This window comes from Mytilus trossulus, chromosome 10, assembly GCF_036588685.1.
Source record: "Mytilus trossulus isolate FHL-02 chromosome 10, PNRI_Mtr1.1.1.hap1, whole genome shotgun sequence".
NCBI classification, from domain to species: domain Eukaryota; kingdom Metazoa; phylum Mollusca; class Bivalvia; order Mytilida; family Mytilidae; genus Mytilus; species Mytilus trossulus.
This window is the reverse complement of record NC_086382.1, coordinates 62171092-62195567: the sequence shown is the minus strand read 5'-3', so window position 1 is coordinate 62195567 and position 24476 is coordinate 62171092. Positions and strand designations below refer to the sequence as shown.

General features: G+C 32.2%; 1 protein-coding gene across 1 annotated transcript in view; it reads left to right on the top strand.

Annotated features, from left to right (window-relative positions):
* The window catches only part of LOC134688340 (uncharacterized), a 207478-nt gene that overhangs the window by 112817 nt on the left and 70185 nt on the right, over positions 1-24476 (top strand). The gene's annotated exons all lie outside the window — the stretch shown is intronic.

Genomic DNA, 24476 nt, shown 5'->3' with positions numbered 1-24476 from the left:
GAATCGTTTCTTTAGCAGAAGGTACCTTAAGTGTTGCAAAGTATGTACAGCTCTATATTACCTTAATGGTCAAGGTTATAATTCAATCAATTATTCTCATTTTCAGTTCCTCTAAAAGTAACCATTCCACAGTCATCATACAGTGTTTTGATTGGCAACTCTGTAACCTTGATTTGTAATGTGGCATCTGACCTTGAGTGGTTTGATGTTTATTGGGAGATGATTCCTGAACATAGTAATGAATCTTCAGTATTAGCCATAGACTCTGAGATGTTATCAAATATGAGTACAAAATACAGTGGCAGTAATAACAACACACCATCTCTGACCATCTTTGATATTGAAACATCTGATGGAGGAATTTATATTTGTTTTGCTGCTAATGAATATGGAACATGGAACAGTTCTGACATACATCTTACAGTACATGGTAAGTTAAAGAAATCAATCAGTAGATTTCATTATGACAAGAGGTTGTTTGATTGAAGTTGGAATGTGTTTTTCCTTTATATTTTTAGGATTGAAGAATGGTGAATGTGGACACTTGAAGTGGCTTTCTTTTATTAAAGAAATATGTAGTAAGCCATTCATGGCATTGGCCATGTTAATGAAATTCTCTCATACAAGCAAACTTTCCATTTAAACTCCATCTAAACTATACAATTTATGATTTCTTATTTAGAGAAATTGATAAAAAAAAACAATTATATTCCTAAGTGTTTAGAAAAACCTGTTGTGCTTTCTCTGATTGATATGAGCACACAACCTTGTATTGTGTACTTTATCAAGATAAGCAACCAAAGTATTATGACTGAAAATGTGTTTTACATGTGAAATATTGTCTTTAGCAGAGGATAACTTAAGTGTTGCAAAGTATGTATAGATCTAGATTACCTTAATTTTGAAAAGGCTATAATTCAATCAACTTTTCTCATTTTCAGTTCCTCTTAAAGTAACTGTTCCACAGTCATCATATAGTGTTTTGATTGGCAACTCTGTAACCTTGATCTGTAATGTGACATCTGACTTTGAGAGGTTTGATGTTTATTGGGAGATGATTCCTGACTATAGTAATGAATCTTCAGTATTAGCCATAGACCCTGAGATGATATCAAATATGAGTACAAAATACAGTGGCAGTAATTACAACACACCATCCCTGACCATCTTTGATGTTGAAACATCTGATGGAGGAATTTATATTTGTTTTGCTTATAATGAATATGGAGATTGGAACAGTTCTGACATACATCTTACAGTTCATGGTAAGTCCAACTTACAGTTCATGGTATGTCATGAGTTTGACTGTCCCTTTGTCATATTTCGTCTCTCTTTCAAAGGAATCAATCAGTAGTTTTCATTATGACAAGAGGTTGTTTGATTGCAGTTGGAATATGTTTTGTCTTTAGATTTTTAGGATTGCAGAATGGTGAATGTGGACACTTGAAATAGCTGTCTTTTATTAGAGAAATATGTAGTAAGCCATCAATGTCAGTTGCCATGTTAATGAACTTTTTTTTATGCAAGCATTTCAATTCTACACCAAATACATATTTTATTGTTTCCTTATGTAGAGAAAATTATTAAAAGATCTATATTCCTAATTGTCTAGGAAAACCGGTTGTGTTTTGTCTAAAATGAGAAAACCACTATGTATTGTATACTCTATCAAGATAAGCAACCAAAGGATAAAAACTGAAAATGTGTTTTACATGTGAATACTGGTCTTTAGCAGAGGGTAACTTTAAGTGTTGCAAAGTATGTACAGCTCTAGATAATCTTAATTTGGACAAGTTTATAATTCAATCAACTATTCTCATTTTCAGATCCTCTTAACGTAACTGTTTCACAGTCATCATATAGTGTTTTGATTGGCAACTCTGTAACCTTAATCTGTAATGTGACATCTGACCTTGAGTGGTTTGATGTTTACTGGGAGATGATTCCTGAATATAGTAATGAATCTTCAGTACTAGCCATAGACACTGAGATGATATCAAATATAAGTACAAAATACAGTGGCAGTAATAACAACACACCATCTCTGACCATCTTTGATGTTGAAACATCCGATGGAGGAATTTATATTTGTTTTGCTGCTAATGAATATGGAACATGGAACAGTTCTGACATACATCTTACAGTTCATGGTAAGTTAAAGGAATCAATAACTAGATGTCATTATGACAAGAGGTTGTTTGATTAAAGTTGGAATGTGTTTTTCCTTTAGATTTTTAGGATTGAAGAATGGTGAATGTGGACACTTGAAGTGGCTTTCTTTTATTAAAGATATATGTAGTTAACCATTCATGGCACTGGCCATGTTAATGAACTTCTTTCATACAAGCGAACTTTCCATTTAAACTCTATCTAAACTACACAATTTATGATTTCTTATTTAGAGAAATTTATAAAAAAAACAATTATATTCCTAAGTGTTTAGAAAAACCTGTTGTTCTTTCTTTGATTGATATGAGCACACAGCCTTGTATTGTGTACTTTATCAAGATAAGCAACCAGAGTATTAAGACTGAAAATGTGTTTAACATGTGAAATCTTGTCTTTAGCAGAGGGTAACTTTAGTGTTGCAAAGTATGTATAGATCTGGATTACCTTAATTTGGACAAGGCTATAAATTAATCAACTATTCTCATTTTCAGTTCCTCTTAACGTTACTGTTCTACAGTCATCATACAGTGTTTTGATTGGCAACTCTGTAACCTTAATCTGTAATGTGACATTTGACCTTGAGTGGTTTGATATTTATTGGGAGATGATTCCTGAACATAGCAATGAATCTTCAGTATTAGCCATAGACTCTGAGATGATATCAAATATGAGTACAAAATACAGTGGCAGTAATAACAACACACCATCTCTGACCATCTTTGATGTTGAAACATCCGATGGAGGAATTTATATTTGTTTTGCTGCTAATGAATATGGAACATGGAACAGTTCTGACATACATCTTACAGTTCATGGTAGGTTAAAGGAATCAATCAGTAGATTTCATTATGACAAGAGGTTGTTTGATTGAAGTTTGAACGTGATATTCCTTAAGATTTAAAGAATTCACTCATTGTTGAATTTTGCAGTGGACAGTAAAGGTGTCTTTCTTTAAGTAAGAAAAATAGTAGTAAGCCCTCAATATTTGTGGCTACTTTCATTTTAGATATTCTTTCAAACAAGCTAGTTTTCCATTTCAGTTCTATATAAAATATACAATTTAGGTTACCTTTTTAAGAGAAAATTGTAAAAGAAAAACTATTTTCTTAAGTGTATAGGAACATGTTGTGTGTTTTCTCTGATTTATAATAGTAAAGGAGCATGTATGGTATACAATATTAGGTTCTGCAACCTAGGAACAAACACTAAAAATGTGTTTTACATGTGCAATGTGGTCTTTAGCAGAGGGTAACTTAAGTTGTTGACACACAACTCCAGCACTAGACTACCTTCATTTTGGACCAGGTTAGAATTCAATCAGGAATTAAATTAGAATTTAATTTAGGGGCCAGCTGAAGGACGCCTCCTTGTGCAGAAATTTCTCCCTACATTGAAGACCTGTTGGTGACCTTCTGCTGTTTTTTTTTGTATGGTTGGGTTGTTGCCTCTTTGACACATTCCCCTTCTCAATTTTATTAATCAACAATTCTCATTTTTCAGTTCCTCTAAAAGTAACCATTCCACAGTCATTATACAGTGTTTTGATTGGCAAATCTGTAACCTTAATCTGTAATGTGACATCTGACCTTGAGTGGTTTGATGTTTACTGGGAGATGATGCCTGAACAGAGCAATGAATCTTCAGTATTAGCCATAGACACTGAGATGTTATCAAATATGAGTACAAAATACCGTGGCAGTAATATCAACACACCATCTCTGACCATCTTTGATGTTGAAACATCCAATGGAGGAATTTATATTTGTTTTGCTTATAATGAATATGGAGATTGGAACAGTTCTGACATACATCTTACAGTTCATGGTAAGTCCAACTTACAGTTCATGGTAAGTCCAACTTACAGTTCATGGTAAGTCATGAGTTTGACTGTCCATTTGGTATTTTTCGTCCCTCTTTGAAAGGAATCAATCAGTAGTTTTCATTATGACAAGAGGTTGTTTGATTGCAGTTGGAATGTGTTTTGTCTTTAGATTTTTAGGATTGCAGAATGGTGAATGTGGACACTTGAAATATCTGTCTTTTATTAAAGAAATATGTAGTAAGCCATCAATGTCATTGGCAATGTTAATGAACTTTTTTTATGCAAGCATTTCAATTCTACATCAAATACACATTTTATTGTTTCCTTATTTAGCGAAAATTATTAAAAGATCTATATTCCTAAGTGTCTAGGATAGTTGTGCTTTGTCTAAAATGAGAAAACCACCATGTATTGTATACTCTATCAAGATAAGCAAGTAAAGGATAAAAACTGAAAATGTGTTTTACATGTGAATACTGGTCTTTAGCAGAGGGCAACTTTAAGTGTTGCAAAGTATGTACAGCTCTAGATTACCTTAATTTGGACAAGTTTATAATTCAATCAACTATTCTCATTTTTCAGTTCCTCTTAATGTAACTGTTCCACAGTCATCATACAGTGTTTTGATTGGCAACTCTGTAACCTTGATCTGTAATGTGACATCTGACCTTGAGTGGTTTGATGTTTATTGGGAGATGATTCCTGAACATAGCAATGAATCTTCAGTATTAGCCATAGACTCTGAGATGTTATCAAATATGAGTACAAAATACCATGGCAGTAATATCAACACACCATCTCTGACCATCTTTGATGTTGAAACATCCGATGGAGGAATTTATATTTGTTTTGCTGCTAATGAATATGGAACATGGAAAAGTTCTGACATACATCTTACAGTTCATGGTAAGTTAAAGGAATCAATCACTTGTTTTCATTATGACAAGAGGTGATTTGATTGAAGTTGGAATGTGTTTTTCCTTTAGATTTTTAGGATTGAAGAATGGTGAATGTGGACACTTGAAGTGGCTTTCTTTTATAAAAGATATATGTAGTTAACCATTCATGGCATTGGCCATGCTAATGAACTTCTTTCATACAAGCGAACTTTCCATTTAAACTGTATCTAAAATACACAATTTATGATTTCTTATTTAGAGAAATTTATAAAAAAAACAATTATATTCCTTAGTGTTTAGAAAAACCTGTTGTGCTTTCTCTGATTGATATGAGCACACAACCTTGTATTGTGTACTTTATCAAGATAAGCAACCAGAGTATTAAGACTGAAAATGTGTTTTACATGTGAAATCTTGTCTTTAGCAGAGGGTAACTTAAGTTTTGCAAAGTATGTATAGATCTGGATAACCTTAATTTGGACAAGGTTATAATTCAATCAACAATTCTCATTTTCAGTTCCTCTTAACGTAACTGTTCCACAGTCATCATATAGTGTTTTGATTGGCAACTCTGTAACCTTAATCTGTAATGTGACATCTGACCTTGAGTGGTTTGATGTTTATTGGGAGATGATTCCTGAACATAGTAATGAATCTTCAGTATTAGCCATAGACTCTGAGATGTTATCAAATATGAGTACAAAATACAGTGGCAGTAATAACAACACACCATCTCTGACCATCTTTGATGTTGAAACATCCGATGGAGGAATTTATATTTGTTTTGCTTATAATGAATATGGAGATTGGAACAGTTCTGACATACATCTTACAGTTCATGGTAAGTTAAAGGAATCAATCACTAGTTTTCATTATGATGGGAGGTTATTTGATTGAAGTTGGAATGTGTTTTTCTGTAAGATTTTTGGGATTGAAGAAGGGTGAATGTGGACACTTGAAGTGGCTTTCTTTAATTAAATATATATGAAGTAAGCCATTAATGGTATTGGCCATGTTAATGAACTTTTTTACGCAAGCAAACTTTCCATTTCAATTCTATATAAAATACACAACTTATTTTTTCCTTATTCAAAGAAATTATTTAAAATTTACATTCCTAAGTGTCTAGGAAAACCTGTTGTGTTTTGTCTAATTTGAGAAAACCACCATGTATTGTATACTCTATCAAGATAAACAACCAAAGGATAAAAACTGAACATGTGTTTTACATGTGAATACTTGTCTTTAGCAGAGGATAACTTAAGTGTTGTAAAGTATGTACAGCTCTCGATTACATTAATTTGGACAAGGTTATATTTCAATCAACTATTCTCATTTTCAGCTCCTCTTAATGTAACTGTTCCACAGTCATCATACAGTGTATTTACTGGCAACTCTGTAACCTTGATCTGTAATGTGGCATCTGACCTTGAGTGGTTTGATGTTTATTGGGAGATGATTCCTGAACATAGCAATGAATCTTCAGTATTAGCCATAGACTCTGAGATTTTAACAAATATGAGTAAAAAATACAGTGGCAGTAATAACAACACACCATCCCTGACCATCTTTGATGTTGAAACATCCGATGGAGGAATTTATATTTGTTTTGCTGCTAATGAATATGGAACATGGAACAGTTCTGACATACATCTTACAGTTCATGGTAGGTCAAAGGAATCAATCACTAGTTTTCATTATGACAAGAGGTTGTTTGATTGAAGTTGGAATGTGTTTTGTCTTTAGATTTTTAGGATTGAAGAATGGTGAATGTGGACACTTGAAATGGCTGTCTTTTATTAAAGAAATATGTAGTAAGCCATCAATGTTATTGGCCATGTTCATGAACTTCTTTCATACAAGCAAACTTTCCATTTCATCTCTATCTAAAATACACAATTGATGATTCCTTATTCAGAGATATTTATAAAAAAAATCTATATTCCTAAGTGTTTAGGAAAACTTGTTGTGTTTTCTCTGATTGATATGAGCACACAACCTTGTATTGTGTACTTTATCAAGATAAGCAACCAAAGGATAAAGGCTGACAATGTGTGTTACGTGTGAAATCTTGTCTTTAAGAGAGGGTTACTTAAGTGTTGCAAAGTATGTACATCTCTAGATTACCTTAATTGAGACAAAGTTATAATTCAATCAACAATTCTCCTTTTTCAGTTCCTCTAAATGTAACTGTTCCACAGTCATCATACAGTGTATTGATTGGCAACTCTATAACCTTAATCTGTAATGTGGCATCTGACCTTGAGTGGTTTGATGTTTCCTGGGAGATGATTCCTGAATATAGTAATGAATCTTCAGTATTAGCCATAGACACTGAGATGTTATCAAATATGAGTAAAAAATACAGTGGCAGTAATAACAACACACCATCCCTGACCATCTTTGATGTTGAAACATCCGATGGAGGAATTTATATTTGTTTTGCTGCTAATGAATATGGAGAATGGAACAGTTCTGACATACATCTTACAGTTCATGGTAAGTTAAAGGAATCAATCACTAGTTTTCATTATGATGGGAGGTTATTTGATTGAAGTTGGAATGTGTTTTTCTGTAAGATTTTTGGGATTGAAGAAGGGTGAATGTGGACACTTGAAGTTGCTTTCTTTAATTAAATATATATGAAGTAAGCCATTAATGGTATTGGCCATGTTAATGAACTTTTTTACGCAAGCAAACTTTCCATTTCAATTCTATATAAAATACACAACTTATTTTTTCCTTATTCAAAGAAATTATTTAAAATTTACATTCCTAAGTGTCTAGGAAAACCTGTTGTGTTTTGTCTAATTTGAGAAAACCACCATGTATTGTATACTCTATCAAGATAAACAACCAAAGGATAAAAACTGAACATGTGTTTTACATGTGAATACTTGTCTTTAGCAGAGGATAACTTAAGTGTTGTAAAGTATGTACAGCTCTCGATTACATTAATTTGGACAAGGTTATATTTCAATCAACTATTCTCATTTTCAGCTCCTCTTAATGTAACTGTTCCACAGTCATCATACAGTGTATTTACTGGCAACTCTGTAACCTTGATCTGTAATGTGGCATCTGACCTTGAGTGGTTTGATGTTTATTGGGAGATGATTCCTGAACATAGCAATGAATCTTCAGTATTAGCCATAGACTCTGAGATGTTATCAAATATGAGAACAAAATACAGTGGCAGTAATAACAACACACCATCTCTGACCATCTTTGATGTTGAAACATCCGATGGAGGAATTTATATTTGTTTTGCTTATAATGAATATGGAGATTGGAACAGTTCTGACATACATCTTACAGTTCATGGTAAGTTAAAGGAATCAATCAGTAGATTTCATTATGACAAGAGGTTGTTTGATTGAAGTTGGAATGCGTTTTTCCTTTAGATTTTTAGGATTGAAGAATGGTGAATGTTGATACTTGAAGTGGCTTTCTGTCATTAAAGATATATGTAGTAAACCATTAATGGCATTGACCGTGTTAATGGACGTTTTCAAACGTCAAGCAAACTTTTCATTTAAACTCTATCTTAAATACACAGTTACCTTAATTTGGACAAGTTTATAATTCAATCAACTATTCTAATTTTCAGTTCCTCTTAACGTAACTGTTCCACAGTCATCATACAGTGTTTTGATTGGCAACTCTGTAACCTTGTTCTGTAATGTGACATCTGACCTTACTTGGTTTGATATTTATTGGGAGATGATTCCTGAACATAGTAATGAATCTTCAGTATTAGCCATAGACTCTGAGATGTTATCAAATATGAGTACAAAATACAGTGGCAGTAATAACAACACACCATCTCTGACCATCTTTGATGTTGAAACATCCGATGGAGGAATTTATATTTGTTTTGCTGCAAATGAATATGGAGAATGGAACAGTTCTGACATACATCTTACAGTTCATGGTAAGTAAAAGGAATCAATTACTTGTTTTTATTATGACAAGAGGTTGTTTGATTTATGTTGGAATGTGTTTTTCCTTTAGATTTTTAGGATTGAAGAACGGTGAATGTGGACACTTGAAGTGGCTTTCTTTTTTCTAAAGATATATGTAGTAAGCCATTAATGGCATTCACCATTTTAATTTACTTCTTTCATACAAGCAAACTTTCCATTTAAACTCTATCTAAAATACACAGTTTATGATTTCTGATTCAGAGAAATTTATAAAAAAAAAAATCTATATTCCTATGTGTTTAGAAAAACCTGTTGTTTTTTCTCTGATTGATATGAGCACACAACCTTGTATTGTATACTTTATGAAGATAAGCAACCAAGGATAAAGACTGAAAATGTGTTTTACATGTGAAATCTTGTCTTTAGCAGAGTGTAAATTAAGTGTTGCAAAGTATGTATAGTCCGTTTGATTTCTATAAATCTTCAGAAAATAATTCTTAAAAGTTAATTTTTACAAATAAATAATTTTTTTCTTCATGTATGTTAATGTATGATATATACGAACTCTGACTATGAAAAACATAATTTTGAACCCAAAATCAAAAAAGTTACTCATTAGGTCTCTATGTTAGTTCTATTGTTTTTGATATTAAATACTCAATGGAGTAAGTGTGAGTAACGTAACAGCCTTCCATTCAAAACAAAAACATTAGACATGTGCTTTAAACCTGTTTCATTGTACCATGTGACTTTACTCATTTGAATATTAAAGGACACTATACATGTTATGAAAAATGACCATCATCTAAGTTTTTTTTATGATTTTATAAATGAACTTGCAAATATCAACAAAGATGTTATTAGTAGAAAAAATGTTATAAACATATGTTTTATTTTTCCCCTTACTAAATCTTTTTTTGTACCCTTAATTTAACCTTCTGAAAAAATATAAGCAAGCTTTTCATGCTTTAAGCATGGTGACAGTAGTAACTAAATGGAGAGGCTCTAAAAAGTTTTACAAATAATTATTTACAGAATATATTTGATATTTACCTTTTTCTTGAAAAAAACCACAGCGTAATTATGACTTTCAAAAATGAAAATAAAATTAGATAAATTACATGAATTATAATCCAAAATACCTTTATTATTAAAAGAGGCCTTTTTAAATATTGTTTTTAAATTATGCATTGTCTCCCTTACTTATGAATAAAGAAAGGAATTAACATGCCTACAAAAATTTCTAAAGAAAAAAAGGATATAATTCTGAAAGTGTTCAACTATTTTCTTGCCGAGTCAAAGCGAGGAGCTCCATTTCATTCATGGCATAATACCACAAAAAGAACTGCCCATTGTTTAAAAGTTAGTGAAAGCTTTATTAAAAAAATGCTTGGTTCAGAAGAAATCCTGAAGTCAAAAAGTGTGTCAACTAAAAAGGACAAAATTGATCAGTTTGACAAAGATCTGATAAAAACTACTGTGCATAATTTATTTAGGAAAAATGAATGTGTGACATTAAAAAAATTAAAACAACTTTTGGAAAAAAATCATGAAATTAGTTTATCAAAATACAAATTATGGAAAACTCTGCATGAGTTAGGCTTTAGATATAAGAGAGTGGATAAAAACAGAAAAGGCTTAGTTGAAAGAAAGGACATTGTTAACCAACGCATACAATATCTGAGGACAATTAAGAAGAAGCGTGAAGAAGGTTATACTGTCGTTTATTTGGATGAAACTTGGGTTGATACCAACCATACAACTTCCCATCAATGGACTAGTTCAGAAAATGCAAAAAACAGAAAAATCCCTCTAGGTAAAGGTCAAAGATTCGTTGTTTTGCATGCTGGGTGTGAAAAGGGTTTTGTAAAGGGATATGATTTAGTTTTTAAGGGTATCAGTACGGACGGACGAGATTACCATACGGAGATGAACAGCAAAATTTTTGAACAATGGATAGAAAAACAATTAGTTCCAGCTTTGCCAAAAAAAAGTCTAATAGTAATGGACAATGCGTCATATCATAGTGTGCGTGTCGAGGGTACAAAACCTCCCACATCCAATTCCAGAAAAGGTGACATGGTTGACTTTTTAAATAAACTTGGTGTTGAATTTGACATGAAAAAAACCAAACCTAAGATATATGAAATTATTAAATCCAAAAAAATTGACCCTGTATACAAGGTTGATGAGTTTTTGAAAAAGAAGGGGCATGAAGTTCTAAGACTCCCACCATATCACTGCGAGTTTAATCCCATTGAACTTATTTGGGGAAATTTAAAGGGATTTGTTGGTCAGGAAAACTCTACATTCAAACAAAATGATGTGAAATCCCTTATTCAAAAAGGATTTGAACAGATAAGTAGTACAACATGGTTCAATTCATGCAATCATGTTAAAAACAATATTGAACCAAAATACTGGCAAAAGGATGCTATACAGGATGAAATTCAAAAAATAATAATTCATATTGAATCAGACTCTGAAATTGAAAGCGAAAGTGATAATGGTGATTTAAGTGATGGAGATGAGACTGAAGATTATGAATGGCCTTAACAATAAATTTTTTGTGAGTATTTTGTTTTGCTGCTAATGAATATGGAGAATGGAACAGTTCTGACATACATCTTACAGTTCATGGTAAGTTAAAGGAATCAATCACTAGATTTCAATATGACTAGAGGTTATTTGATTGAAGTTGGAATGTGTTTTGTCTTTAGATTTTTAGGATTGAAGAATGGTTAATGTGGACACTTGAAGTGGCTTTCTTTTATTAAAGATATATGAAGTAAGCCATTAATGGCATTGCCATGTTAATGGACTTTTTTTCATACAAGCAAACTTTCCATTTAAACTCTTTCTAAAAAACACGATTTATGATTCCTTATTTAGAGAAATTTATAAAAAAAATATTTATTCCTAAGTGTTTAGGAAAACCTGTTGTGCTTTCTCTGATTGATATGAGCACACAACCTTTTATTGTATACTTTATCAAGATAAGCAATCAGAGGATAAAGACTGAGAATGTGTTTTACATGTGAAATCTTGTCTTTAGCAGAAGGTAACTAAAGTGTTGAAACATAAATCCAGCACTAGATTACATTAATTTTGGACCATGTTAAAATTCAATCAACAATTCTCATTTTTCAGTTCCCCTTAAGGTGACCATTCTGCAGTCATCATACAGTGTTTTGGTTGGCAACTCTGTAACCTTAATCTGTAATGTGACATCTGACTTTGAAAGGTTTGATGTTTATTGGGAGATGATTCCTGAACATAGCAATGAATCTTTAGTATTAGCCATAGACTCTGAGATGATATCAAATATAAGTACAAAATACAGTGGCAGTAATAACAACACATCATCTCTGACCATCTTTGATGTTGAAACATCCGATGGAGGAATTTATATTTGTTTTGCTGCTAATGAAAATGGAACATGGAACAGTTCTGACATACATTTTACAGTTCATGGTAAGTTAAAGGAATCAATCACTTGTTTTCATTATGACTAGAGGTTGTTTGATTGAAGTTGGAATGTGCTTTGTCTTTAGATTTTTAGGATTGAAGAACGGTGAATGTGGACACTTGAAATGGCTGTTTTTTATTAAAGAAAAATGAAGTGAGCCATCAATTTCATTGGCCATGTTAATGAACTTCTTTCATACAAGCAAACTTTCCATTTAAACTCTATCAAAAATACACAATTTATGATTCCTTATTCAGAGAAATTTATAAAAAAAAATCTATATTCCTAAGTGTTAGGAAAACTTGTGTTTTCTCTGATTGATATGAACACAAAACCTTGTATTGTATACTTTATCAAGATAAGCAACCAGAGGATAAAGACTGAAAATGTGTTTTACATGTGAAATCTTGTCTTTAGCAGAGAGTGACTTAAGTGTTGCAAAGTACGTACAGCTCTAGATTACCTTAATTTGGACAAAGTTATAATTCAATCAACTATTCTCATTTTCAGTTCCTCTTAATGTAACTGTTCCACAGTCATCATACAGTGTATTGATTGGCAACTCTGTAACCTTGATCTGTAATGTGACATCTGACCTTGAGTGGTTTGATGTTTATTGGGAGATGATTCCTGAATATAGTAATGATTCTTCAGTATTAGCCATAGACTCTGAGATGTTATCAAATATGAGTACAAAATACAGTGGCAGTAATAACAACACACCATCTCTGACCATCTTTGATGTTGAAACATCCGATGGAGGAATTTATATTTGTTTTGCTTCAAATGAATATGGAACATGGAACAGTTCTGACATACATCTTACAGTTCATGGTAAGTTAAAGGAATCAATCACTAGTTTTCATTATGACTAGAGGTTATTTGATTGAAGTTGGAATGTGTTTTGTCTTTAGATTTTTTGGATTGAAGAAAGGTGAATGTGGACACTTGAAGTGGCTTTCCTTTATTAAAGAAATATGTAGTAAGCCATTCATGTCATTGGCCATGTAAATGAACTTTTTTATGCAAGCATTTCAATTCTATATCAAATGCACAATTTATTAATTTCTTATTTAGAGAAAATTATTAAAAAATCTATATTCCTTATTGTCTATGAAAACCTGTTGTGTTTTCTGTAATATGAGAAAACCACCATGTATTGTATCCTCAATCAAGATAAGCAACCAACGGATAAAAACTGAAAATGTGTTTTACATGTGAAATACTGGTCTTTAGCAGAGGGTAACTTTAAGTGTTGCAAAGTATGTACAGCTCTAGATTACCTTAATTTGGACAAGGTTATAATTCAATCAACTATTCTCATTTTCAGTTCCTCTAAATGTTACTGTTCCACAGTCATCATACAGTGTTTTGATTGACAACTCTGTAACCTTGATCTGTAATGTGACATCTTACCTTAAGTGGTTTGATGTTTATTGGGAGATGATTCCTGAATATAGTAATGAATCTTCAGTATTAGTCATAGACTCTGAGATGTTATCAAATATGAGTACAAAATACAGTGGCAGTAATAACAACACACCATCTCTGACCATCTTTGATATTGAAACATCTGATGGAGGAATTTATATTTGTTTTGCTTCTAATGAATATGGAGAATGGAACAGTTCTGACATACATCTTACAGTTCATGGTAAGTTAAAGAAATCAATCACAAGTATCATTATGACAAGAGGTTTGATAGAAGTTGGAATGTGTTTTGTCTCAAGATTTTTGGGATTGAAGAATGGTGAATGTGGACACTTGAAATGGCTTTGTTTTATTAAAGAAATATGTAGTAAGCCATCAATGTCATTGGCCATGTTAATGAACTTGTTTATGCAAGCAAATTTTCTGTTTCAATTCTATATAAAATACACAATTTATTATTTCCTTATTCAGAGAAAATTATCAAAAAATCTTTATTCCTTAGTGTCTAGGGAAATCTGATGTGTTAACTCAAATATGAGAAAACCACCATGTATTGTATACTTTATCAAAATAAGCAACCAAAGGATACAAAATGAAAATGTGTTTTACATGTGAAATCTTGTCTTTAGCAGAGGGTTACTTTAAGTGTTGCAAATATGTACAAATCTAGATTACCTTAATTTGGACAAAGTTAGAATTCAATCAACTATTCTCATTTTCAGTTCCTCTTAATGTTACTGTTCCACAGTCATCATATAGTGTATTGATTGGCAACACTGTAACCTTGATTTGTAATGTGACATCTGACCTTGAGTGGTTTGATGTTTATTGGGAGAGGATTCCTGAACATAGCAATGAATCTTCAGTTTTAGCCATAGACTCTGAGATGTTTTCAAATATGAGTAAAAAATATAGTGGCAGTAATAACAACACACCATCTCTGACCATCTTTGATGTTGAAACATCCGATGGAGGAATTTATATTTGTTTTGCTGCTAATAAATATGGAACATGGAACAGTTCTGACATACATCTTACAGTTCATGGTAAGTCAAAGGAATCAATCACTTGTTTTCATTATGACAAGAGGTCATTTTGATTGAAGTTGGAACGTGTTTTGTCTTTAGATTTTTAGGATAGAAGAATGAAGAAGTTGGACACTTGAAGTGGCTTTCTTTTATAAAAGATATATGTTGTAAGCCATAAATGGCATAGGCCATGTTAATGAATTTCTTTCATACAAGACACTTCCCATTTAAACTCTGTCTAAAGTACACAATTCATGATTCTTTATACAGAGAAATTTATAAAAAAAAATCTATATTCTGAAGTGTTTAGGAAAACTTGTTGTGTTTTCTCTGATTGTTATGAGCACACAACCTTGTATTGTGTACTTTATCACGATGAGCAACAAGAGGATAAAGACTGAAAATGTGTTTTACATGTGAAATTTTGTCTTTAGCAGAGGGTTTTTTAAGTGTTACAAAGTATGAACAGCTCTAGATTACAGTAATTTGGACAAGGTTATAATTCAATCAACTATTCTCATTTTTCAGTTCCTCTAAATGTAGTTGTTCCACAGTCATCATACAGTGTATTGATTGGCAAATCTGTAACCTTGATCTGTAATGTGGCATCTGACCTTGAGTGGTTTGATGTTTATTGGGAGATGATTCCTGAACATAGTAATGAATCTTCAGTATTAGCCATAGACTCTGAGATGTTTTCAAATATGAGTACAAAATACAGTGGCAGTAATAACAACACACCATCTCTGACCATCTTTGATGTTGAAACATCTGATGGAGGAATTTATATTTGTTTTGCTTATAATGAATATGGAACATGGAACAGTTCTGACATACATCTTACAGTTCATGGTAAGTTAAAGGAATAATCACTAGTTTTCATTATGACAAGAGGTCATTTTGATTGAAGTTGGAATTTGTTTTTCCTTTAGATTTTTAGGATTGAAGAATGGTGAATGTGGACACTTGAAGTGCTTTTCCATCATTAAAGATATCTTATGTAGTAAGCCATCAATGTCATTGGCAGTGTTAATGAATATCTTTCATACAAGCAAACTTACCATTTCAATTCTATATAAAATACACAATTTATTATTTCCTAATTCAGAGAAAATAAAAAAAAAGACAACTATTTCTAACTATCTAGAAAAAAGCTGTTGTGTTTTCTCTGATTGATATGAGCAAACCACCATGTATTTTTAAGGAAAACAAATGAAAATGTGTTTTACATGTAAAAACTTGTCTTTAGAAGAGGGTACTGTAAATTTAAAAATTATTATAAAGTTTTTATTATTGCAAAAAATGAGACAAAGTTGTAAACGCAATGATTTAAACTCGCATTTAGAAATATTTACATATCAGGATTTGTCTCAAAATAGTAAAAATTAAAATTGCATTTAAGTCTAAAATGACAAAATCGCAATAGTAAGTGCACACAATAATTTCTGAATTTACAGTAACTTATGGTCACTTGAAAAACACCGATATCACTCAGATTACATTTCTACCTTGATAAGTAAGTTTGTATTTAGCCTATGAAATACTTATTTAGCCTTGAGAATTGAAAGGTCAGTTTATCCCATTCATACAATAGAAGTTTACCTATGAGGGTCAGAATGGGGTTTACAGAATAGAGAATACATGTAATAGCAACAAATAAATAGAGAATAGAGAAAATGAACAATAAAATAAAATATAGATAATACTGTGGTGCAAAAGTATAAATAATAAATGTGAACTTGAAAAGGTAACTTTAATAACTGTAATGCAATACTGATAATATAATGATCAATGTACATAATTGATAAATAATCTTGTAACAAAAAGACTATACAGTAAAATCATTTTCATGAACATTTTACAGAATGAGAGTTATTTTTAAGGCTATTAAACATGTTAAAAGGAAAATGCCATAAAAATTTAAAGAATACAGATATTAAAAAACCCATACAGGTCCTCATGTCATTTACATTGTCAATATATAGGACACATCTAGTAAAACTGGTTTTAAACTAAACATCTGGTCAAACTGGTTTGATATAACTGATAGTTTCTTGCCCTAGTTGTATATTTCACAGTGACCTTATGTGTTTGTGCTAAGAGTACATTGTAATGTCACATATTGATTTTCTGTTGGGACATGACCTAAATTGTAAACATAAAAAACAGTGGCTTGAGATTTCAACTGATATTAGTGTAATAAACAATGATAAATTAATATTTGGAATTTTATATCCTGGTTGATGATGTTTTTTTGGGACCAAGATGTTTCTTCATTCTAGTTTATATGATTATTTTAACCTTCAACATTGTTCAATGCACATTTAAAATTTCAAGTCTCATTTAAAATATTTTGCAACTAAATAATAATTTGTCAGATTTGGTGTAAACTAAAGACAAGACAGTGTAATAGATAACCTGCAAGCATAGTCTATTTCTATAACAGTCAAGCAGATAGTTTTTTTTAATATCTGAAAAAAAAACTACCATGTAAAAAATATGCAATTTAATATAACCTTAAATAACCCCTAAAACTCAACATTAACAGATTTTTAAGAATTAAATCAAGATGCACAAAGTTTTAAGTATTGGTCAGAATATAGGGTTCTTTTGTACTTTAACAATATCACAATAACAATAAAGTGACCTTAATTTTGGACAAGGTAAATGGCATGAAGCCAAATTTATCAACTCTTATTGTATGAATGGGAAACTGACCTTTCAATTCTCAAGGCTAAATAAGTATTTAATAGGCTAAATACAAACTAAGATGTGAAGGTAGAATTGTAATCAGAGTGATACAGGTGTTATTTAACTCACCATAAAAGTGTTGCAAAGTATGTCATCTCTAGATTACCTTAATTTGGACAAGCTTATTATTCAATCAACTATTCTCATTTTCAGTTCCTCTTAATGTAACTGTTCCACTGTCATCATACAGTGTATTGATTGGCAACTCTGTAACCTTGATCTGTAATGTGACATCTGACCTTGAGTGGTTTGATGTTTATTGGGAGATGATTCCTGAACATAGTAATGAATCTTCAGTATTAGCCATAGACTCTGAGATGTTATCAAATATGAGTACAAAATACAGTGGCAGTAATAACAACACACCATCTCTGACCACCTTTGATGTTGAAACATCCGATGGAGGAATTTATATTTGTTTTGCTTATAATGAATATGGAACATGGAACAGTTCTGACATACATCTTACAGTACATGGTAAGTTAAAGGAATAATCACTAGTTTTCATTATGACAAGAGGTCATTTTGATTGCAGTTGTAATGTGACATTCCTTTAGATTTATAGTACTGAAAAATGGTGTATGTAAACACTTACAGTGTCTTTCTTTGAGAAAGGAGAAATGAATGTAGCCTGTTTTGCTTTATTTAGATAGTCTTCAATACAAGGAAATTTTCATTAAGATTCTATATGAAATACACAATTTATGTTTCCTTATTACGAGACAACTATATTAAAAAACTTATATGCCAAAGTGTCTAGGAAAACCTGTTGTGTTTTCTATGATTGATATAGTCAAATCACCATATATAGTATAATATATGAAGGAAAGAAACCTCAGGACAAAACTGAAAATGCAATTTACAAGTGAAATGTGGTCTTTAGCAGAGGGTAACTTAAAGTGTAAAGTGTTGAAACACATAAATCCAGCACTAGACTACCTTTATTTTGGACAAGGTTATAATTCAATCAACTATTCTCATTTTCAGTTCCTCTTAATGTAACTGTTCCACAGTCATCATACAGTGTTTTGATTGGCAACTCTGTAACCTTGATCTGTGAGGTGACATCTGACCTTGAGTGGTTTGATGTTTATTGGGAAATGATTCCTGACTATAGCAATGAATCTTCAGTATTAGCCATAGACTCTGAGATGTTATCAAATATGAGTACAAAATACAGTGGCAGTAATAACAACACACCATCCCTGACCATCTTTGGTGTTGAAAAATCTGATGGAGGAATTTATATTTGTTTTGCTGCTAATGAATATGGAACATGGAACAGTTCTGACATACATCTTACAGTTCATGGTAAGTTAAAGGAATCAATCACTAGTTTTCATTATGACAAGAGGTCATTTTGATTAAAGTTGAAACGCGTTATGCCTTTAGATTTTTAGGATTCACTCATTGTTGAAGGGTGCATGCATGTGGACAGTTAAAGTGTCTTTCTTTAAGTAAGGAAAGTAGTAGTTAGCTCTCAATATATGTGGCTAATGTTTATATTAGATATTCTTTCCTATAAGCAAGTTTTTCATTTCAATTCTATATAAAATACACAATTGAGGTTTCCTTATTCAGAGAAAATTGTAAAAGTATGACTATGTTCTTAAGTGTATAGGAAACCTGTTCTGTTTTCTCTGATTAATAATACCAAAGGAGCATGTACGGTATACAATATCAAGTTCTGCAACCTAAGGACAAAAACTACCAATGTGTTTTACATGTGAAATGTGGTCTTTAGCAGAGGGTAACTTAAAGTGTTGAAACATAAATCCAGCACTAGTTTACATTAATTTTGGACCATGTTAAAATTCAATCAACAATTCTCATTTTTCAGTTCCTCTAAATGTAACTGTTCCACAGTCACCATACAGTGTATTGATTGGCAACTCTGTAACCTTGATTTGTAATGTGGCACCTGACCTTGAGTGGTTTGATGTTTACTGGGAGATGATTCCTGAACATAGCAATGAATCTTCAGTATTAGCCATAGACTCTGAGATGTTATCAAATATGAGTAAAAAATACAGTGGCAGTAATAACAACACACCATCTCTGACCATCTTTGATGTTGAAACATCCGATGGAGGAAGTTATATTTGTTTTGCTTATAATGAATATGGAACATGGAACAGTTCTGACATACATCTTACAGTTCATGGTAAGTTAAAGGAATCAATCACTAGTTTTCATTATGACAAGAGGTTGTTTGATTGAAGTTGGAAGGGGTTTTGTTTTGTCTTTAGATTTTTAGGATTGAAGAATGGTGAATGTGGACACCTGAAATGGCTGTCTTTTATTGAAGAAACTAGAACACACTCGCGAAATTGCGGGTAAAATAGAGTGTATGTTAACTGTAAAAAAATATATAACTGGAGAATTTCAGGAGAGGTATCAAAAGTCAAAGGTACCTGGGGACTGGGTACATTTTTTGTGCCCTCCCCCTTTTTACCAAATACCGATTTTCATTCCTTCTGTTTTTCTGTATACTATGAACATACATATATACTATGATAGGGCTCTCCACGGTTAGTTCGGCCATATTGGATAGAGGAGATTTTTAAAGGCAGTGCTTAAAGGCCTGACTTTTAAGTCATGAGGTTCATCTTTTCATACGCAATCTTTGCAGGGGGTCTTTTGGCCAGAAATAGATCCGGAAATGTTCGAATTTCTCCTCTTCTTTTTATGGTATGATATGGTTTTTATTTCTTTCATTTACATTGGGGACTAAAGAAACGATCAGTGTGTTTTGTTTGTTTTATAGAACTTGTTATGAGTGTGTATTTTGCATTATAAGCAGTCAACCTGACTACAAACTATCATTATGTGTATTCCGTGCGGAAAGAGGTCGGGTCAATTTCGAGTGTTATCTGACATCTAAAGATTCTTTACTTAGTTCAGATGTTGATTTAACAATGAAAAGTCGACTGAACATGATTAATATTGCATCTTCTATAATTCAAAGCGGAATTCGGTTTATGAACGAGAAACTGTGAAGCGTTTTCAATTTCGGTATTAGTTGTGTATGTTGTCTACGTATTATCCTGGTTCCCGGTACTACGTTCCGGGTTTTAGCTTTTTGTGTATGTGATGTGTAACATTACGATCGGGTACCAGCCAATCTACGTGTGTATGTGTACATGATTTCCCGCCAAAATGACCGTTTTACAGCTATGGAAAAAATAGTCCATAAACGTTCCGTATAATGATATGCAAATTCATAATTAATCGTAACTTTTTTTTATCTTTGTATAATAAATATAACAAAATGGATTCCACAAAATTGAAAATAGCATTATTTTACGAGGATTTCTCATATTTTTCTCACTTCCGGGGCAGTAATACGTATGTTTTGAAGAAGCTCGAAGAATTTGACAAAGTGAATTGAGAAGGAAACGGATAGATATACGTCCTTGCTATCAGGTAAAACAATTTAAATGTACAGAACAAACACATTTACTTCACACAAATAGTACAGGCTTAAGCTTTTTATTGTCTTATACACGACTGTAGTCTAGTCGACGGCGGTGACCCACAAGGTACGGGTCATACTAGGTCAAGTCTAAATATGTAAACATATCCACGTGCTATTAGGTAGAAAGCATCGTAATGCAATATCTACAATTTTTCCTCCTTTATACATCGTTTAACCAGATATATTTCTCCTTTATAAATCGTTTAACCCGATATATTTCTCTCAAATACACTTAAACACGGGTTGTATGTACGTATCTTTTCTAGTGTTTTCTTGTCCTTATTATTATTAAAGTTCATTTGTTGATGTTTAGATATTTTTGAACGACTGAACACAGGAGTGAATGAATGCAACAATTATATATACTGAAGACTTAGGCTGTACAATGATAGTGTACGTATATCATACTGATAATTATTCTAGCAGTAATTATGTTAATTTAGGATGTAATGACAGGAATTCATGAGCTATGCCTCAGGCTTTCTGAAAAAAATATCAATGACAATGTAAACAGGAACAAAACATTGACACGAATGCTGCTCTCTTCTATGTTATAGTTATTTAGGTATGTGTGTTTGACAAGTTTCAAAAAAAATAAGTTATAAAACTTTTTTTCAGGGCACAAACCCACTTTAAAGAGACTTGTCTACTGCCATACCCATCTTAATTTCGTGCACCATTTGCAAGCAAGAGACTGAATGGTTTGCAAAATTAAAAATCAGGACGGTGTCCAATTAAAACAAAAGAACTAAACTGGATGAATATTGTAGGAGAAATCTAGAGGAAAGTTTTGATTTGTGAAATTGGTTTTCCTGAAAAGTCATTCATCCTAGCCTGCAGAAAGGAACTATAACTGTCCACCACCAACTGACGAGCTTATGTTGAGCTTCACATATGGAATTACTCAAATACCATCAATGTCTGTGTTTTTTTATACCTGTTTATAGAGTTGTATACTAAATTTTTTTTTTTTTTATCAATAAATATATATTGTGTCATTTAAGAACTTGTATTTTGCCAAAAGATGCATACTAGTGAATGAAAGTGGTGCAGTTCATTTTGCTTTGGTATAAAGAATTGAATTACAATTGTTCATGTTATTGGAATGCTTATAAAAATAAGGAGATGTGGTACAATGTATATGATATTTAGTGAGTTAATCAAGCAAAAGTGAATAAGAAATTGGTATAAGCAGTTACAGGTACATGTACTACTGTACAATCTCAAACAATGAGAAAAACTCATACCGTAAAGAGAATTTCATATTTACAAGTAAGTTTTGTTTTTGCGTTGAATAATTTTCTTCTATTGTTTTAATTGCAAATTTTGGAAGTGGTTAAAATGCTAATGAGACAGCTGTTATGGCCACAGAGCCTTAATTGAAAACTTCTTTTTCATTCATACCAGTAGATTTTGCCTGGAGTTAGAAACATATCTGCCAACTTTTCAAAATGCACATGGGGGTTTTACATGAAAGATAGTTCATATAGTCATACAAAACCTTCAAGGGGGCCTTCAAATGGAAGCAGGACAAGTCGCCCCACTGGCTAATCGCCCCACTTTTTAAAAAACCGCCACAAACTGATTTATCAAATCGCCCCACATGTGAAATTGGTTAAATCATGTTTAATACATGTATTACTCCTGCCAACTCGCCCTACTTATAAAAAAACGGTAATATTTAGATTAATAATATATATATAATTAAAAATAAAAACTCGCACCACTTTAATGAAAACTAATGTACACAGAATACAAACAAACCGAAAATTAATTTACTTACTACAAATGTACTATTATTGATATACTGAAATTATAATTCTAAAAAAAACCTGATTGTTGAAGAATTACTTAAGTTTTGAAGCTTAGTTATTTGCATAACAATTGAAAAGAAACCTGTTAAATGTATCATAATGCAATATATATCGAATTGAACTTATATTCGATGGGATAACATCTTTTTCCATAAGTGGGGTGAGTTGGCATTACTAAATTCATCCTGGTTTATAATATATTTATCTAGATTTCACCGATTTCCATTAGGTGGGACCAGTTGGCAGGAGTAATATTAACGGGATTTAACACGGTTCACAAGTGGGGGCGATTTGGTAATCCAGGTTGGGGCAGTTTTTTTGTTGAGCCTGCAACTTTTGTCGCTGAAAGCTCGACATAGGGATAGTGATCCGGGGGCGGCAGCGATGTTAGCTCAGTTCTTAAAAGCTTTATATTTGAGAAGGTGGGAGACCTGGATGCTTCATACTTTGTATATGGTTGCCTCATGTTACGAAGTTTCCGTCAGTCACATGTCCAATGTCCTTGACCTCATTTTCATGGTTCAGTGACTACTAAATTTTTGTAATGTTAAATTCTCTCTTATTATAAGTAATAGGATAACTTTATTTGGTATGTGCGTACCTTGCAAGGTCCTCTTGCCCGTCAGACAGTTTTCACTTGACCTCGACCTCATTTCATGGATCAGTGAACAAGGTTAAGTTTTGGTGAGATACTATAAGCAATAGGTCTAGTAAATTCGGTGAATGGAAGCATTGTAAGGTGTACATGTCCAACTGGCAGGTGTCATCTGACCTTGACCTCATTTTCATGGTTTAGTGGTTATAGTTAAGTTTTGTGTTTTGGTCTGTTTTTCTTATACTGTTAGCAATAGGTCTTCTATATTTTGTGTATAGAATGGTTGTAAGGTGTACAGGTCTACCTGGCAGGTGTCATATGACCTTGACCTCATTTTCATGGTTCAGTGGTCAAAGTTAAGTTTTTGAGTTTTGGTCTTTTTTTCTAATACTATATGCAATAGGTCAACTATATTTGGTGTATGGAAATATTTCATGATCTACATGTCAGTCGCGCAGGTTTTATTTGACCTTGATCTCATTTTTTACAATTCATTGCTCAGTGTTAAGCTTTTGTGTTTTGGTCTGTTTTTCTTAAACTATAAGCCATAAGTCAATTTTATTTGTTGTATGGAAGAATTGTTAGCTGTACATGCCTGCCTGGCATGGTTTATCTGACCTTGACCTCATTTTCATGGTTCAATTGTCAATGTTTAGTTTTCTTGGTTTATGGTAAGATTATGTGACAGTTGTAATAAAGCTTTATTATTAGGATTATCAACATAATACCAATGATTAGTAAAGAAGGCGAGACATTTCAGTGTGTGCACTCTTGTTTTTAAAGTGGGTCGATTTGTCATGGATTCCCTTCAAATATATTCTAATGTGGTTTTTGGCTTCTTTGTGCATTAACAAGCTCATAGCCATTGTTGAATTAATTGTTTTCTTTAAAATAGTCGACAAAATTGCTCTTACAAATTTCCATTTGGGAGCCTTGAGCTCGATGGGGGAAATACTTTGCAAATACTGACAGTTGCCAGGTATGGTCATCAAAAAAGTTGACATGTTACTATGTACATTTACCATTATGTTACTTGGTGTTCTTGCTATAAACACAGTACAGAGACTAGTCAATCTTTGTGAACTATTTTTTAT